A 16,999-nucleotide genomic window follows, 5' to 3' on the forward strand; every position below is an offset into this window, starting at 1 on the left:
TGTCTCGAACAAAACGTGAGATTGAAGTCTAACAAGTTAGTATTTAAACAAAAATACAGCTAATCTTCTGTAGTAATAGTATAACCTCTTTAATGTTAATACTTTGGGATCATATCTGAAGAATTATCTGGATGAGTAATTTTTGAGAATTCCATTTGACAAAGAGTGAAATGCAGATATTCTTACGTAGCAATGACAAATTAATATCTAGACAACTTTGACAATCTAGTAGCTATTAAAATCTGACAGGGATAGCAGTTGGTGCATAAGTAGCTAGAAATCTTGACGCTTACGCGAGAATTGTGAACGATAATGCATCTTACACCTAGTAAATGATCCAAATTTCTCAAAATTGAGAATTAAATCCTCATATATTATCTAATAAAACGTACACACACCTTAAATCCCATCAGTACCCTTCGTCATGAACAAAGGAACGTATAGAAGATAGTACTGTATTCAGTAGACAAGTTAACATTCAGTATGGTGGCAAAAAGAACAGTTTGTTAGCTTCATCTGCCTTCATCTGTGATCTTTCCTGAAATCTATACTCCTGACAAAATGGAAGAATCTGTCAATACTCTTTCTATTCCATGCCAACTTCGTTGCTTCGTGTTCACTCTCTTCGTCACCCGGTAGAGTACAATTCCAGTTGCAGCTACACCTCCAGGCTATGCATGAAAATTATCATAGAGATTATCACAGAGGACCTATCTCGCTACGTTATACAACGAATCCGACATGCACACTGTTCTAACAGCAACGTACCAGTGGCGTCTGTTGCATGTATTTAACGAAAAATAGCAAAGTATTGGGGAATGCACATTTATCGGGTTATAACTCGGGCAGCCAGTCAATCTGATAATTGGAGGTGGTCGGCCATTGCTCGTGGCTCGATCGGCAGAGCCGGATGGCTGGCCGATCGCGTAGCAGTCTGTGAAGTTGGAGCCGGTTTCGCGCATTGCTACCGTACTAAAATATTGTTCGCCGTGGGTGGCTTTATGGGCTTTGCTGATGTAAGGCCCTTTCCGATTCCTTCTCTTGTCAGATACAAACTTATTGATAGTTCCAGCGTTGTAGTCTACCGGCCGGTATCTGGCTGGTATGCCACGCTATCGCCAGCCCCGGCCACGGACGTGGCACACCGGCCGACGGGGAGAAAGGGTGTCGTGGCAAGATAGAACGGGGCTGCATGGCCTCTGCACGCCACCGCCATGCCAAACTGAATTTATACCCTCGATCCTGGCACCTACTCGTCCTTCGAACGTCCTGACGCTGCTTTTGTCTCGGCTAGAGGATATCAGTGTTAGCTCGGCTAGGCTCCTCTAGCGGTTTGTCAGCTCTGTAGGAGTCTGATAATCCGCTGTACTTGCCAGCATACCTGTTACACGTGGCGAAGAGCAGGGGGATAATTAGAAAACGATTATGTCGCGATTTATTCGCCAGCTGTTGGATTTTGATGGCTCGACTAGTGCTCTGTCAGCTTGGGGGTATTCTAACAGTCTAATGTGCTTAGTAGTTTGGCAGTGAGGGATTGTTGGATTATGTTTGTAACGAGCTGAAATGAGAAGGATAGTTGACGAAAGGATTATGGTTGAGATAGTTATGCGATTTATTTGGCAGATGTTTGAGTTCGATAGCTTGACTAGTGCTCTGTCAGCTTGGGGGTATTCTAACAGTCTAATGTGCTTAGCAGTTTGGCAGTGAGGGATTGTTGGATTATGTTTGTAACGAGCTGAAGATGTGAAGAATAGTCGAAACAATTATAATTATGATAGTTATGCTACTTATTTGTAGGTGTTCGAATTTGATAGTTCATCTGGAGTTCGTCTTGTTAGCTCAGAGGTGTTTTAATAGTTGAGAGTACTTGGAAGTGACTATGGTTAATACAGTATGCACGTTACTCGTCAATTTTTCAAATTTAATAGCGTTCCTAGTGCTCGATTAGCTAACATTACTGGCACTCTAATCCACCATTTCAGCAGTGCCAGATTATTGGACTATATCTATAGTATCCAAAGAGGAAAAATGATTGAAAATTCAAATATTTATAACAACGAAGGAATAACTATTTGAAAGACAATCGTTCACATTTATACTGAAAATATTACCTATTTACTAATTAACAAGGCCATAGAGGAAGAGATAATCTGAACTTAAATGCAAAAAGTGAAGGAAATTATTCCGTTCGAAGTTAAACGGAATTAAACGAAGTTATCTGAACTCTCTATATTCTGTGGAAATTATTAAATACTGGATCGTGCCCATTCGTATTCATATTTACCCAAGAAGATATAAATGCTTCTCGATAGTGTAGAGCAGCGTTAACGAGGCAAGGAACATCGACACAAAGTGTGCAAGCCATAAATGCTCTTAGTTGCCGCAACAGCCACAGGAAGCTCGTGGCCTGTTAATACTTCTTCGACCATTTATACGTAAAAAGCGACCTTTAACTTGGTTCCGAACTGAATAAAGTATCCCGCAGCATCACCTAAAATTGTCTACTGTACATTAAGAGCTCGAATAAGCAACTCCTACAAGATCTCGGTTCAGATCGTCGATTATCTTGTTTCGAATCTTAACTAGCATCTCCGTGGGGAATTCCTCTACAAATCGTTCGATCCCTCCTTTAAATTTCACTGACGGCCATCATAAAATTCCTGTTCGATACGGGAATCGCTAAATTACGTTTACCCACCGGCCCTCCTCCGTCAGCATCGCTCGGGCATTTCTTGGCCAAAAAGGGGGCAAGAAATGCTAGACCACTAATGAACATTCCTATTAATCCAAAGATAAAACGGAATGTAAACGAGTGGCCGGCGAATGAACGACATTAATTTCGCTGAACAAATGACGCTAATTTCAGCAGCGTTTGCAGTTTCAACCGGTAGCCCCTCATAAACGTACGAACCTCGTTTCGCCACTATTCATCATAAGAGACAAATTACCCCGTACCGCCCTCGGTTAAATGCCCTGTCCACGAAGAAAAAGGGCTCGAGGTTCACTGAAAAGGTCCGCTGCCTCTGAATAAATTCGCCGCAAACTCGATTACAGTAATCATCCGCGTGCTCGTTGTTAGGGGGCCTAAAATAGCTGAGATCGCCGCCGTTTTAGCCTGAAACGGGGAATCCAAGCTCGGCTAGGCAGCTTCGCGAGCCCTGTTTGCGAACGAGCTTGACGAACGCCGCGAAATTTGCATCGCTTCGTTAAATCCACGGATTCACGTGCACGTATCTCCGCGAACGTTCGCGCTGGGTAGTTAGGCCGCGTAACGAGCAGCCTTCCGATCCACGGACCACGACTACGAACACGCCCTCTAGCGCGGTCCGAGATGGCGCCACTTTCGACGTACTTTCGATACCTTCGAATTATAAGTCGACGAGCGTGCCGGGTGTACGAGGGCTGGGTCCAGATTAAATGCGAATTATGTTTGTGCTCTAGTAATTCGATGATCACGGATGTTCGAGTGCCTGATTATCCAGGTGGAACTTAAGGCGAGTTAATGAACATCCATTTTTCTCTTTCTTTCTTTCCACAGCAGAGAAATGGAAGAGCGAAAATGGGAGGAAATATGGCGGCTATTACGCTAGTTTAAATGAAATTTATTAAATTGATAATTTATGATCTTATTGATATCTCTTTCTTTTTAGAAATTAGGAAAAATGTATGATTATAAACGGAGCTATTGATCTTCGTATGTTTACAAATAAAGTTGTCAAAATTTTAATTGTATAAATTATCAAAATATTCAAATTTGAAATTTAGATTGAACATGAAGATGAATGAAACGAATAAAAGATAGACAGAAGTTTTCCAAAAATTCGTACAATTCTAATGTCTGAAAATTCTTAAAATCACGCTAAGTGTATTTTTGAGTAAGTTTGAAAAAGGTATACGAAAGTGAAAGACAACTATGTGTGTTAGTTAAAATTACTAGAAATCACTAAAAGTTTGACTTGTCTAGTAACTTTTTTGGAGTTATTGCTGTACCACTGATAGCACCGGCAGCGAGCCACTTTCGTCTGGCATCCATCGGCCTGCCGATCACAACAAACGCAACAAGGATAAGTCAGGAAGGACGCGAGTGTCCGTAAGAACGATAAGGGAACCGTTGGTCTCTGTAGATGGATCGAAATTAATTAGAGTAAATCGTTGATTCGTGTATCCTCGATGCTCACCGGCGCGCCTAACCGGCTGGTAGATACACGAACGAACGCAAGGGAGAAACGACAGTTCCGTGATGAGCGAATCACGCGGCTGAGGGAACGTGACAAGCGATATTTGTTTTATACGGCGCGCCGGTGGATGATAAACGAGCGCGCGCGATTAGGCAAAAGGAATAGATACCGGCTGCGCGCGCAGCCGTGGCACGGGCGCGAGCGCGCGCATGCGCGATTTTTACGGCTACGCCCGTATTTTCGCGGCGCGTTATTTATGATCGGCCATTACGCGATGCCGCGATAGAGTTTCTTAAATAATTTATACGCTACACCACCGTTTTGTTCGTTTACCGTGGCGTCTCGGGGTCGTGTTGGACGCGCCGCTTCTAGGAAATTTCATTTTTTCGATCGTGCCGGATTAATCGACTCCCTGACCTAACCTTACCCGCGTACGATGTGGAACGAGGTGAAATTCCTTCGGCGACTCGTTATGAGCAGCCGGATAGTCGCTGCCGAGTCAACGAGGGGAGGCAGAAACTCTCTTTAGGTGCTATCTATTCCCTCGCCTGCAATTACGCGACGTCGAACGGCTAATTGAAAAAATCACCGCGAGGGTTATGAAGATGTTACCACGCCGGACAATTAAGATCGAGAAGCTTCGAAATTGAGATATATATTAACGTTTCTGGGCCCTTCGGGAATTGTACGGAGTTTCTTAACGTGCACTTTCTTTGGAAGTATGCTATTGGAACGTCACGTGAGTTACTATGTATTTCAATCGTCTGCTTTGATGAGACATAACCTCACTCGGCTGCAATAATTTACGCCGAACAGGTTTGTAAGGTTATGTTCTTATGCTTATCCCAGGCCATTTCAAGGGCAATCCGAGGTTGAAATGTCGCTTCAAGGTCATATCAGAGTCATAAAAGATAATTTGAGGTTAAAGAAAGATAGTTGAACGTCATTTGAAGTTAAAAATTGGAAAACCATGGAAACTTTCACAATCATGTGATATTCGAATCAAAAAGCTGAATCTTACAGAATTTTTCCTGCATTCGAAAATAATTTCAATTTTATTCGAAATGTTTGAAAATCTCTAGAACAAAATTCCGAGGAATTTATATCTATGTCTTTTCTCGTGAATTACTATAAATTTCGCGAGATTATTTCTCTTAGTTATTTATTTCCATTTACTACTTTCCAGGTCATTAGAATTTGGGATTATTTTTTGGGGGACTCAGTATTTTCTCATTTTATACTCCACAAATTAAATTTTTCAAATTTGTCAACGTTTCTCGTAAAAATTATTTAAAATATGTTTTTTTACCCAAATAATTAATTAATCTTGTCATACAACATATTTCATTACTTTTTCCCCAAGTATAGCACGGCACAAAGCATCATAACCAATTAGTCCTTCGTAACGCTATTTTGTTCGTTTCTCCGAATTTTTCCAGACACCTGTAATGAACAATTATCCATTTTTACCCAATGTACTTAGTTGATATCCTTTTTTCGACGCAAAAATCTTGCGGCACAAACGTTTCGAAGTTAGAAACGCATGTGCAGCTCGACCATCGAGAGAACATTATTAAATATCGCCGTTGGTCGAAGTTTAAGTCCCTTCTCGGCCAACTGGCAATTAACTTTTTCAATTACACACAACCTGGCGTTCTTGCTAAGCCTGGAACGCGGTCGTAGAACGAACCTCCGTTGTCACGTACACGTAGATCTAACGAGATCCTTGCACATTTTCGAACTTTTGCATCGTTGGTCCACTGTGTACAAAATGCACGTTTGGGATGAGTTCAGGAATCAGTTTCCTTCAATTTTTTGAATAGCTGGAACCCAGAAAATCAATAGATTCGATGTACAGAGAGTACAATTTTAGAGCTGATGGAGGAAGTTTGATGGTGTTTGAAGAGTTCAGTATTTGATAGAGTATGATAATGATTAGGTAAAAGAATAGTGAGACTTAGGAGAAATATTTTGAAAAATTTCGTCTTGCTTTAAAATTCACGTGATAATGTTAATTGAGAAATATGTTTATTACAAAGAATTCTAAATTTGGAGCTGGAAATATTCAACCTAATGATCCTAACTCTCTTAATAAAATAAATATATAATTTTGTACAGTAATTTTAGTTTCTCAAATTTTTATTTACCTCTAAAGTAAAGGTGATATTAAATTAGTGAACTTTGTTAGTGATTTGTTGAAATTAATATCAACTAATTAATTACCAATTAAATTATAGAGAAATTCCTAAATAGGATGCAGGTAATTTAATTTTGATTACATTTACGTAATACAGTATTATCAATTATAGTAGAAATATTTTTGCAATTAATTAATTCTAAATATATCTGCATGAGAAGTAGGTACCAAACAGGTCCTTGATGTCAGAGAAAAATAGGAAAGGTTCAGTTTGGCAGTATTCTGAATCCTTGCGAACTTTTTTGGTCGAATTAATCCCCAGCTACTGATTCGATTTGGTCCGAATTTATTATTATAATTCATAGCCTGAGAGAAACCTTGAAGAGTTGTTTGTCCATAAAATGACTTGCTGCTCTAACACACGTACACGCGCGATGTTCTATCACACGTACGAAAGATCATTAATTACGCAGAGGCTTGTAATCTCAGATAAAGTATCCTTTTCTTTAGCGTCTTAATTTGGCCAATCCAATCCGTGGCTTACAATTCTATTATCAAGCGACTCATCCCGGGTAGACGGTGCAACAAGAGAAAGAAAAGATACGACGAAGGTGCACCTAGAGAGAGAAGGTCGAGGATTCGCTGCAACTTCAGGCCAAGGATGTAATCAGTTACGGTTTTTTGCCATGCTAACCTTTGACTTAATAGTAATAGCTCTGTAACTATAGTAGAACTTTGTTTCACTCTCATGTGTGGGATTTCAACGTGGCTGACCAGTGTATGGCATTTTTTCAATCTGCCATGAACTCTGATCTCCGTGTTCTCAGAGATTGTGTATAGTTGCAAAATGTTATGCGATAAATCGAGTCTCAAAGGCGAAAGTTATGATTAAGTTTAATTGGACTCCTGCGGATTTTCAAGGTTCTCGAAGTTTAGAAAAATCTCGAAATTTATTAGGACTTTGACCCTTTTTCGAATCTTTACTTCTTTCAAAAGTTTTACCAGGCTCTGGTTAGGCTTGAGAGAAGATAAGAAGGAAATAATAGGTAAAAGAAAGATTTGTAATTATTTGAAATACGACTTTAGCAGATTGGTCGTATTTCCAAATTCTTCGAGCTCAGAGAATTTTCCAAAATTTAATTGGAAAACTTTATAATCTCTGTTATTAATCTGGCACACTGATCCATCTTCGTCGACTTGTATAACTTCAATACCACGTTTATTATGTAATTATTCCACCACGAACCTTCATTACCAGACCCACCAAATTCGCTTCTGTTAAAGATTGGTACCCCTCGTTCCAACTTGCTCATTTCGGCCGCGAGGCCGAGGCGAGTACCATGACGAGACTAATCTTCCAGGCGGAGAGCTCGTCAATCATTGGTCTGGCATTCCAGAAATCGCCTGAGTGGTTGCATGGTTTATTCCATATTAATCGCAGGGAACGTGGTGGACCGATAATCCCGAACCGTTCCACAGCCACGGCACCGGACCCCACATACAAACGAGTCAATTAACCTTAATTGCCGCATAATCGTTTTAACCGTGCCCCGACACGACTCATCTCTTTATGTACTGGCGCGTACGCGTGCACGCTAATTATTCCGCGACGCAACGGCGAGTAACGATAATTTCAGTAGAGGCGCGACGTCGCGATTCAGCCACGGGAGCACGAGACCGGGGGAATTCTGTCGAGGGCCGCGTTTACGACCTCTGTACACGGTTTCCGAGTACGCGTCGATATTGTAAAGCCTCGTATTCACTGGCCCGGTAGTGTCAATGGAAACGATGAAGAGTTTTAGGAGATCTTAGTGAGGATTTGGGACGAAATTTGGAGTGTTTCCTGGCTAGATAGTGTCTCCAGGTGAAGATAGTGTATGTTGTTGAGCCTTTACCTAACTCGGGAAAGACTAGATACCTGTTGCAGTGGTGATCAAGTGTCTTGGATGCAATATTTCGCTTGAAGGATGTAGATGTCAGGATTGGTGATGAAATTTGGCTGTATCCTGGCTAAATAGAGGGTAGTGAAGAGGAATACTTCTTTACCTAACTTACGAAGGACTAGATACCTGTTTTATCGATAGTCAAGTGTTTTGGATGCAATATTTCACTTATAGGGCTGTCTCCTAACTAGATAAAGACTGGGGATGAGGAATATTCGTAGGGATGCATGTTGTTGATTCTTTACCTAACTCAGGAAGGACTAGATACCTGTTTTATTGATAGTCAAGTGTTTTTGATGCAATATTTCACTTACAGGGCTGTCTCCTAACTAGATAAAGACTGGAGATGAGGAATATTCGTAGGGATGCATGTTGTTGATTCTTTACCTAACTCAGGAAGGACTAGATACCTGTTTTATTGATAGTCAAGTGTTTTTGATGCAGTATTTCACTTACAGGGCTGTCTCCTAACTAGATAAAGACTGGAGATGAGGAATATTCGTAGGGATGCATGTTGTTGATTCTTTACCTAACTCAGGAAGGACTAGATACCTGTTTTATCGATAGTCAAGTGTTTTTGATGCAGTATTTCACTTACAGGGCTGTCTCCTAACTAGATAAAGACTGGAGATGAGGAATATTCGTAGGGATGCATGTTGTTGATTCTTTACCTAACTCAGGAAGGACTAGATACCTGTTTTATCGATAGTCAAGTGTTTTGGATGCAGTATTTCACTTACAGGGCTGTTTCCTAACTAGATAAAGACTGAGGATGAGGAATATTCGTAGGGATGTATGTTATTGATTCTTTACCTAACTCATGAAGGACTAGATACCTGTTCTACTGATGGTCAAGTGTCTTGGATGCAATATTTCACTTACAGGGGTGTCTCTTGACTAGATAGAGACTGGTGATGAGGAATACTTGTAGAGATGCATGCTTTTAATTCTTTATCTAACTCAGAAAGGTCTAGATACCTATTGTACTGATGTTCAAGTGTCTTAAATGCAGTAATTCACTTACAGGAAATAAATACAGGGATCCATGGCGAAATTTGGGGTGTCTTCTCACTATGAGAGGGATGCTTGCTTGAATATCTGTCGTTGCTCCTTTATCTGAAACAGAAAAGATTGAATGCCTCGTCAGTTTGATAGTCAAGGCTCCCAAATGCAGTTATTCATTTACTAAATGCCAATGCAAGAATTTATGACGAAATTTGGGTGTCTCCTAGCTAGATAGAGGATAGCGCAGTAGGACACTTATGGGAATATCATGGGAATGTCGTTGCTTCTTTACCTAACTCAAAAACAACAAGATAGCTTGTCACCATGATAGTGAAATGTCACTGATGGAGTAATTCATTTGCACAAAGTGAGTATTTAAAGATGTTAACAAGGATTCGTGACGAAATTTAGAGTGTTCCCTCGCTAGATAGAAGACAGTGAAGGGGGATATTCATTTGCGTGAATATCTGCCGGCGAGTCTTTATCCGTTAACTCATAAACGACGGTGTAGCTCGTAATTCTGATTGTCAAGTGTCTTGTACGCAATAATTCATTTGCAGAAAGTGAGTGTGCGGAGATGCTGGGAAGGATTCATGACGAAATTTGAAGTATTCCTTCGCTAAATAGGCTTTTCATTTGTCAACTAAGAATGACGGTGTACAATAACTTGTCATTTCGTTAGTGTTTTGGATTTGGATTGCTAATTTATGCACACAAGGATTCCTCATTCTCATTGCATCTCGTTGACGTTTGCTGTATACCTTGAACTTGGTTTCAAAGTACATTAGATGATAGGTCATAGACATAATGATTTGTGAAAATTTCATCTTCTATTCATATAAGAAAATCCCTCTTTTTAAAGAATCTTTACAGATAGAGACGTGATACGTTAGATCATTAGCCAGTCTCCTTAATATGACTATAAATTGTCGATTAGATCCTAATATATGACACAAAATTTCTAGCAATACATTACATCCCAGTAGTATAATCCTCCACACAACAGGATTGAATCCCCCATGCTGGGATCATAGATTCCATCATCAATATTACAACAGAATTATAATCAACTAACCTACAATGATCCCTTTCATAACATGATCCCAATAGCACATCTTTTTCAGCCTGTAATAATCCCAGAGTCAATATCTTCATCATAAGTTCTAACAATCACAAAAATAATTTCTCAGACAATTTTATTCTTTTATATCCAATACAGCGAATATTAAACTCATAATATATCCAATTCCAAAACCCTCCCCAAAAACAAGGAAAAATAAAAGAAAATAAAAATCTGATCACTGAAAAGGAAATATTTAAAAAATTTTTAAGCAAAAGTGTAAGTAATCCTTAAAAATTGCTCAATCAGTAAACTACATAGTGAAAATATAAAGGATTAGAAAACAGGGATTCTAGTCCCTATGAAATAGTCCATTCGAAGTATCGATGTCGCTAGTAGTCACTGGCAGACATTAGCAAATCCTCAGCCTTGGTGCGTCTTACTCGTCCCCACCAGTCCTTCGGGACTCGCAGACGTTCGTGAATCACTAGCGCCGCCAGTGGGTACGCGGCTTAATAATAGCTCGGCATAGAGTAGCGGGAGAGACAAAGGGAGAACATTCACGGTGAGCGTGGATGCAACATTTCAGCGTTTTAACGACAGACGATCGTAAAACGCGACGTTTTATGAAAACGGTATTAACAGGCAGACGCTCCAGCGGCTGATAGCCGAGTTAATGTATTATGGGTATGCTGGTCGATGTTCGTCCGTCATTCTTTGTTAATTGTTCTACGTTTAAAATCAAGGCTACTCGATATTCCGCTGCATCGTTTACGCAGCCATCTCTTATTCGTTTTGTTTTCGGCTTGCGTTCCATTGCAGGCTTTAACGACCACGGGGCGTAAATTTGTAGACATGTACCGAGCTTAAAATGTATCAGGTAACAGGGGAGTATGTATGGAAATTGTTGCAGCGGATATTTGTGATATTGTACGTGGTGGGGGGGAGTGACCTTGGATGGCCTCTGCGACTCTAAAGATACGGTTGGGGTTATATATTTTTCTCGCTAGGAACTGGATATCGTGCCTAATTTTTGAACTACTGTTCTGTTATGGGAAATTCATGGTGTAGAGCATGGATCAGGATGATTTGAAATGCATGCTATGTATTATAGTAGGTAAGAATTTTTTATATGGAAATGGACTTTAATATTGAATAATTTTTGGGGGAAATTTTAGTGTCTTTTATCGTGCGATGGAACAATTTTTCTTTTTATTATAAAATTAGTATTTAAATTTTAATATGATTCTAATTAAAATTTCAAAAGATACCTCAACCCCCATAATCATGATAAGAAATACATCGATACTAATCAGAATTCATACAAAGAAATTGATTATTGAATTTTTGACAGATTAAGTTAATTGGTTTAGCCTCTAATTTAACCATACACGAGTATAAGTTAGTAACTCAAATATTTGAAAGTATTTCATTCGTTGTACCTGTTACAGAAATTTTTCCCATTTATTTACTTTATTTAATCAACTAACAACTGGAATTCCAGTGCCACAAGCATTCCAACTTTAATTGAAGATAGAATCGCGTGGAGCTTGCAGATGTTGTTCAGGGTTGCGTCAGGAAAGGAAACCTAACCTATATTCCGCGCGCCGCGAGGCCTAGTTTCGTACTTGCCCGCGTAGCGCCCTTCTCGCGACTTGCATCGAGGTCGCCCCGAATTTCCACAGCGGTCCGAATTCCTGAGGCGACTGGAATTCTCGAAAGACTAGTCGGCCTTTTCCTTTTTCAAATGAGTGTGCTTCCACGAAAGTGGAAATCTCGAGCCGGCCCGTGGCTCACCGTTCCACTTTCTAACGATTTATCGAGCCGAGCAACGATCCTCGTAATAAGCCGACTTCGGGCTCGCCTTTAGAGGATCGATCGCGTAATTTCGCATTGTCGTTTCGCAGCCGTCGTCCTCCATTGGCTTTTCTCATCGATCTTGGGAAACGCGGGTTTTCTTCTACGTGTAGACTGTGTTACGGAAACTAGATAGACTGGTATCGGCAGTAGGTCTATCTCTGAGGTATCAAGCGTATCCTGAGTTAGCTGTGTTAATTTAATATTAGTACTATTATTGTTAGTGTCAATTTAACAGTAATACTGTTATTATTAATATAGTATATATATTATTATATATTTATTATTATTGAATGGTATCGGCAGTAGGTCTATCTGTGAGGTATGAAGCGTATCTTGAGTTAGCTGTGTTAATTTAATATTAGTACTATTATTATTAGTGTTAATTTAACAGTAATACTGTTATTATTAATATAGTATATATATTATTATATATTTATTATCATTGACTGGTATGGACAGTAGGTCTATCTGTGAGGTATGAAGCGTGTTCTCAGTTAGCTGTGTTAATTTAATATTAGTACTATTATTATTAGTGTTAATTTAACAGTAATACTGTTATTATTAATATAATATATATATTATTATATATTTATTATTATTGACTGGTATCGGCAGTAGGTCTATCTGTGAGGTATCAAGCGTGTCCTGAGTTAGCTGTGTTAATTTAATATTAGTGCTATTATTATTAGTATTAATTTGATATTAATACTATTATTATTAGTATTAATTTAACACCAATACTGTTATTATTAATATAGTATATATATTATTATATATTTATTATGAATATCAGTTGAAGTATTAATCCAATCTGGTGGCTGTTTATTATATTAATATTAATATTAATTGAAGTGCTATCTTAACTATTTACTCTATGATTTAAATTCTAATTCCGCGTGCCATAATTAACAACAGAGTTGGTCATACATTTGCAAAAATTAATCAGGAGTCTGATCCGTATTGTTTACGTTGGGCCCTATCTACAAATCACGTCTCTCATCCGTGATACTCGGGTTTGGCTCTATTTCTTTACCACGAGTCTCGCACGATATTGTAGACAAAAATTGTTAATTATTAATTATAAGTATTCTCTAAATTATTAATGTTGATATTAGCCCAATTATTAACTCAATCAAAGTTAGGGTACTTAGGGTTTATTTTCTTAAGGTTTGTACTCAATTTTTTAGCATACAAATTAATGAAGTTAATATTACTAAATTTTTGTTAGGTATACAATATTATTATAAGTTGTGCCTTCGGGACAATAATTTAAACTAATTAATTTTTTTCTTTTAATATTTTTTAATATTTGAAACCAGTTGAATTTCGAGGTTGAAAAATTTGTATGCTTGTCAGGAAATTTTAAGAATTCATCTACCTTGATTGTTCAGAATTATTTAAAAAGTTCTTGGTGTATTTCTCATAACTCCTCGTTCATTTTAAATTACTCAATTAATGTTTTATAAACCATTCATAGGTGATGCAGATTTAAACAATATTAAATCGGAACTCGTATTTCTTAATTTCGCATATTACAAGAAAATTTTGCTGATTTTCTGCATTATAGTGCATAACGCTGAACCACATATATCAACCAGGAACTGCATATAAGGTACTGGAGCGTCTCGATGGGCAGAAATTGAAGAAAAAAAATGGCCGTAACGCTTTGATACGCTTCAGTAACGATAATTGCTTTTGCATAATCAAATTACGAATACTTCCAGATATCTTCTGAACTGTAACACCGCATATGCCAGTTATTAATTCCGAAACGAGATAAGGAAGAAGCCGCAATTAAAGGATACTTTGAATAATTCGGAAATATTCGACCATTTTTTCCAATATTTTTATTAATCACGACTCCTGTTATTTCATCGTCGTTCCATAACCAAGAACAAATCACACCTGTAATACAAAATTGAACCCACTATTCAATTTACCTTCTTCCATTCAGAAGATACGAGAATCACTGTGAAATTGCACGAAGCCTCGACTCGCCTAAAAAGATTCGCCTGTTCATAATCTAAACATTACATCCACGAAGATCCTACCACGAAACACTTTCTCATCGATACATAATAACGTCTCCGTAAATCAAAGTAATTTCCAAGCAGCCACGTTGCACGTGTTTTACTTACCCCACGAACACGCTCCGTTGCAGAGGCTGCACAATGTGCACAGTGTATATACCGATTAATAACCGATCGACTATCATCGGCACACAGCTACGGAGCAGCAACCCACTGAAATCCATCAAGCCCCTTCGGCCGGATCATCCTAAAATAAACCAACGCATCGTCACCGTTTTCTTATTACCCAGTCGATTACCCTTTTTGCCGCGCAAAAGTCGCTGGAAACCGGAGGTTTCGCGAAGATTATCGGTAAATCTCGCGAGCTGCACGAGGAAACGCGGCAATTTTTCCGCGCGATTTCACGCAGAGCGGTTGCTTACACGCCTGGCCTATTAGTTACCGTGGCAGAAATTAACGACGAATATATACGTCGTATATCAAACGCCCGGTGTCACGGAGACGAAGGGGACTCAGGTGCAGCTGTATAACTCGCGATGTTTGCTTTAATTATGATTAACTCGGTGTTAAATCAACAAGTAGCCGATCCGTTTCACTCGCGACGCACTCTTGAAACTCGGGGCTATATGTTTCGTGGCGTAGCCGCTACTTTCTTATCTGTCGCTGAACCAGCCTGGTTATCGTGTACCGTGTGTTGGTCCGAGGATGATTACAGGCCTTCAGAGATGGATTGACCTTAATGTACGTTGAAATTCGAGGTAATAAGCGGAGTACGTGTGTTTTGTCGTCATGATTCTATTAGCAAAGTTGGTCTCATCAAACAGCATGTTTGATTGTTTGATTAGGCCTGTGTAAGACAAAGTTAACTATGATGGAGAGTAGGAAATCTTTGGGAAAAAGGACAGGTTACTCGGAAGATTGATTTTGACAAAAATTGATACGTAAAGCTGGGTCTACATAGATATAACCAACTAGTCATCTTCTGAGCAATGCATAGTTCGTTTGACAATTGATCCAGTGCTAAAGTTTAGACAGACAGGGTACTCAATGTACACCACGTGTCTAGCTATAATAGAGAATACCAAATTTTTTGGAAAGAGAATTCATTGTTCAAGAAGTAGCTCTAGGGATAGCATAGGCTCATGAGTAATCCTCAACGGCTTCACAAGCACACTGATACATTAAAATATTAGGTATTAATATATGATAATACACGTATTCTATTTCTAACGATTACGTCAATAATTGATTATGTGACTAGACCTGACACTTAGGCACATACTAGGATGATGTGTTCAGTTACAATAGAGACTGAAGAATTTTTGGAAAAGCAGTTTAGACGTTGGGATTCGAAATTTACAATGAGATCTGCAGCTTCACCATAACTTAGGCTTCCAGTGTTCTAATTTCCCCTCTATTCTCATAATAACCTTCTCCCATTGGTCACCAAATAGATTGCAGTATCTTCACCAACCATCCCTCTCTTACAAGTATATTATTATATATATATCATCAGTATATATTATTCTAACCTAACCTCCATCACTCGAGATGTCTGAGACATAGACCTAACAGTTAACCGCCATTTTCTTCACCTACTTTCATTCCCGTTCCTCGATCGAGAGCACAACAACCCTAAAGTTCTTACAGGCAACAAAAACGCTCTGAGAAGAGGTCCATGAAAGAAAACTTTCTGCACCGATCCACAAATCATCTCGACAATCTCATCGAACAGTGGAAGAATGGTTTCGCGACACGAAAATAAAATCTTCGTCAGCGAGTCACGCGAAGTTAACTCGTTGATCACTAGGCGGCCGATACCGGTACACAGCAACGCCACCTATGTCGGTCGCCGTTGGTACTCGTTGGCCGAAGTCGCTGACCCACCGTTTGCGCGCGGGTTCGTGGGTTAAGGCGATTGGACAGTTACCTCGCCAGCTTCAATTATACTTCATTACGTTCGATCGACGCTGCGGTCTTCATCAACGGGGCTTTATCGGGTCGTTAGCGACGTTGCGCTCGATGTCCCACGCCGATTTAACACGCGTCCCGTGGCCCCCTTTAACGGTGCAACGCCGTTTTTACGGTACCCCACGGGGCAGAAACGTTTATCCATTGGGTCGATCGGAGGCCCCGAGACCGATAGCCTAAGTGCGGCCTTCCGCGGTCCTGATCTGGTAATTGTTCAGCTCTTGGACAGTTAAACTCTGCTACGAGGAAGCCTACTTTTGATTAGTAATAATCGCGTTTATCGTTTGTTCACCGGCATGTAATTACGAACTTCGACTCGGTGAAGATTCTTAAGTAATAACCCAGTGCAAACTGCTGTTGATCCTATAGCCATTTTCATTCTGCATCTCTAACAGGCTGCTGCAGCCTGTCTGTGCATGGTCTTGGACCAGCAGTTCAGCGAATTTGCTTATGAATCTTAATATTATTTTCAAGGGAGATGTACACTAACGATCTTCCTGATTTTGTACGTTTTTCAAAAAATTTTTATATACAGGGTGATTCAAAAAGCAAGTAACTTTATCCTCTTTTTGTTTATTTATTTTTTGGTGACAGTACTAGAGTTATATTGAAATTAATGATAGTGTGATTTAGTTGGAACAGCTTATTTTTTTGTTTTACTACAGAGATCTACTTATTTAGATATAGTCTAGTTGTAGGAACTAGTTGCAATGCATAATTCATTGGTCGTGTCTACTCCTACGTGTATGTCAACAGGTTTTCCTCGATTGCAAGAAAGAGACGTGTTAATGATTAATGAACATTGTACAGATTAA

At 39.3% G+C, this 16,999-nt stretch overlaps 1 protein-coding gene across 1 annotated transcript in view; it reads right to left on the reverse strand.

Moving 5' to 3' along the window:
* Nucleotides 1-9,317: 9,317 nt before the first annotated feature.
* LOC108545834 (uncharacterized) overlaps nucleotides 9,318-16,999 on the reverse strand; it is a 147,754-nt gene continuing 140,072 nt past the window's right edge. The window contains exon 7 of the transcript XR_001890106.1: nucleotides 9,318-9,374. The gene's annotated coding sequence lies outside the window, so the exon portion shown is untranslated. The remainder of the gene's footprint in view (nucleotides 9,375-16,999) is intronic.

The sequence above is a fragment of the Eufriesea mexicana genome, unplaced genomic scaffold (assembly GCF_001483705.2).
Source record: "Eufriesea mexicana isolate 0111107269 unplaced genomic scaffold, ASM148370v2 scaffold592, whole genome shotgun sequence".
Classification (NCBI taxonomy): domain Eukaryota; kingdom Metazoa; phylum Arthropoda; class Insecta; order Hymenoptera; family Apidae; genus Eufriesea; species Eufriesea mexicana.